Consider the following 3122-nt stretch of genomic DNA (forward strand, 5'->3'; position numbering starts at 1 on the left):
CTTATTTTACATGCTGTATAATTCCAATTCCAAAGTTATTTTCTGTTTTCTTTTTTTTTTTTTTTTTGAGACAGAGTCTTGCTCTGTCACCTAGGCTGGAGTGCAGTGGCACGATCTCGGCTCATTGCAACCTCCGCCTCCCAGGTTCAAGTGATTCTCCTGCCTCAGTCTCCCAGGTAACTGGGATTACAGGCATGCGCCACCACACCTGGCTAATTTTTGTATTTTCACTAGAGATGTGGTTTCGCCATGTTGGCCAGGCTGGTCTCGAACTCCTGACCTCAGGCAATCTGCCCACCTTGGCCGCCCAAAGTGTTGTGATTACAGGTGTGAGCCACCACACCCAGCCTTCTGTTTTATTTCTGCTGTCTGCTGATTCTCCCTCATGGTGTCTTGTGTGTGTTTAGAGATTTTTGGCTGTGAGCTACTCATGTCACTTGGAGCTTTATCTGTGGGTATCACTGAAGCTTGTGGTGAAAATGGGTTTCCTCAGAAAAGTATGTTTGCTTCTGTGAAGCACTAGGGAACCTCCAGTTTCCATCACTTTAAACTAAAGGTTGACTTAGGGGTTTTTGGACTAGCCAGATAGGGTACAGTCAGGCTGAAAACCAGTCTGAGGGCTGTTCCATGCCAAAATTTCAGACACGTAATTTTCCTTCTAGTCCCCAAGGGGGTTTACTTCTAGGTCACGCTCACTTTGAAGTATAGCCTTCGAGAACTTCTCAGACAAGCTTTGTCTTCTGTTCCCAGAGGCTGCAGGGCCCCAGAACCGATACTCGGGTTCACCCAGTTCAGCAAATGCCTCCAGCACACAGCTCATCTGCTTGGGTGCTTGGTTCTTCTTTGCTTGTGGCCTGTGTGCTCCTCATTTTCTGGCTGCCTCATGAATCCATTAAATAATATTGTCTTTCCTCTTTTATCCAATATTGACAGTTAGGTTTCAGGGAGAACATGAGTCGGGTACCTAGTTGAACATACTGCCAGAAATAGAAGTCCCACCTGTGTGCACACCAAGCTGGAGTACACTGGCGCCACGACAACTCACAGCCTCGACCTTCCGGGCTCAGGTGATCCTCCCACCTTAGCCTCCCGAGTAGCTGGGACTATAGGTGCATGCCACCATGCCCTGGCAATTTTTGGAATTTTTAGTAGAGATTGGGGTTTTGTCATGTTGCCCAGGCTGGTCTTGAACTCCTAAGACTCAAGCAATCTACCTGCCTCAGCCTCCCCAAATGCACGGATGACATGAGCCATCACACCTGGCAAATTCTACACTTCATCCTGTGATTCTTCCATCACCATTTGTCTCCTCCTCCAGACCATGAACACGGGAGGGCAATGACCACGTCCGCCTCTGGTCAGGACAACATCCCCAGCAATCAGCACAGTGCCCGGCACATAGTATGTGCTCAGCAAATGTTTGGTGAATGAATGGAGAAGATGAGGAAGTTCTGGAGGGCCATCACCCATGGCGTACAGTTATCCCTCTTATCACAGGTGTTACAGTTCTGCAGTTCAGAGGCACCCCACTGGCTCTGTGGGGAAGCAGCCTCACACCATCAAGTCAGCTTTGTATCACAGGAAGACACAAGTATGGGGCTGCCACCAGAACCACTGGGTCCCCAGCCCAGCGTCAGCCCACATGCCGGCTGGGAGGCTTTGGGCAGGCGACACAGCCTCTCTGAGCCTCGCACTTGGCTGGGACTCATCACCCCCAAGCTCCCCACTGCCAACGGGTCCCCACTGCCTTACCCGGCCACCAGGATGCGGGGGATGTCAGCGGCAAAGGCCTCACCCATCTCCCGGCTGCCCACGTTGGCAATGCAGTGCAGGGCCAGGCACATGAAGGTGGGGTTGCGGCTGGCCAGGTCATTCTTGATGGCGTTATTGATGAGGCGGATCAGCTCCGAGTTCGAGTTCACCAGCACAGAAATGAACAGGTAACCCTGTGGGGAGGGAGGTCGTGGATGGCCAGGAGCCTTGTGACTGAGTGGCCCCAGACCCAACCCTCAGACCCAGGAGTCCAGGCCCCCAGGCCCCTCCTCCCTCAGCCCCATGAATCCAGGCTCCAGATTCAACCCTCAGACCCAGGAGTCTGTGTTTCCAGCCCTCCTCCCTCAGACCCAGGAGTCCAGACCCCCAGCCTCCTTCTCGCTCAGACCCACAAGTCCAGACCCCCAGACTCCCCTTCCCTCAGACCTAGGAGTCCAGACCCCCAGCCCCTCCTCCCTCAGACCCAGGAGTCCAGACCCCCAGCCCCTCCTCCCTCAGACCCAGAAGTCCAGACCACCAGCCCCTCCTCCCTCAGACCCAGGAGTCCAGGCCCTGGCAACCCCCTCTCCGGACTCACTATTTGCTTCTCTGTGTATTTATTGGAACTCAACAGGTTCACAGCCTCCATGTGCCCAAAGTCAATGTCATGGCCAAGCAGGAAGATGAAAAGCAGTTTACACACGTATTTTTTCTTACTGTAGCCATCCAAGGCTTTGTCTCCTAGGGCAGAGGAAGGAGGAAGGGGGAGCCAGAAATGAGGAAGGGTCACAGGATAGGTCACAGGAACCCCAGCCCCCAGCCCCGAGCCAGAAGTCGGGCCCCCAACCTACCTTTGAACTTGGAGCGGATGTTGGCCAGTTCCTTGTTGATTCTCTTAATCTCCGCCTCTTTGCTCTTACCTGGGAGAGGAGGAGGAGGGTGGGCGGTGAGGGGTCTGGGGAGTCAGCCAGCTGCCCTCTCTTTCCTAGGCGCGGCCCCACCCAGCAGGAAGGGCAGATCTTCTCTGCCCCCAGGCACTGGGGCTCAGGACAGGCCAGGACCCCTTCTCTGGCTGGGAGCTTCAAAGAGGGAAGAACCACCGCTGGCTGAGGCCCACAGCACAGAGCACACACCCTTGGGCTGTCCCTGACTTCCTCTCTCCTTCCTCCTCCCACTGCAGCCCCTGATCTGTGGGGCTCCTCAGGGCCCTGCACATGCTCCCTGAGAGCTCCTATCCCCACTCCCCATACGCAACGAACCTGTGATGAATGAATGAATGAAGAGCTCGGCTGGCCCCAGGGTGCTCACCCCTACCACTGAGCTCACTGCCTCCTCTCCCAGTTCTCAATCCCATGAAGGTCCCGCTGTCC

The 3122-nt window shown here is 54.7% G+C and overlaps 1 long non-coding RNA gene across 1 annotated transcript; it reads right to left on the reverse strand.

The window, feature by feature from the left end:
- Positions 1–280: 280 nt before the first annotated feature.
- LOC113221571 lies at positions 281–2896 on the reverse strand. Its single transcript, XR_003307941.2, has 3 exons — positions 2604–2896; positions 2351–2493; positions 281–1946 (listed from the first exon to the last, which is right to left on the reverse strand). It is a non-coding gene; the product is annotated as an uncharacterized LOC113221571 (long non-coding RNA).
- Positions 2897–3122: the final 226 nt, after the last annotated feature.

Source organism: Piliocolobus tephrosceles, unplaced genomic scaffold, assembly GCF_002776525.5.
Source record: "Piliocolobus tephrosceles isolate RC106 unplaced genomic scaffold, ASM277652v3 unscaffolded_25952, whole genome shotgun sequence".
NCBI classification, from domain to species: Eukaryota; Metazoa; Chordata; class Mammalia; order Primates; family Cercopithecidae; genus Piliocolobus; species Piliocolobus tephrosceles.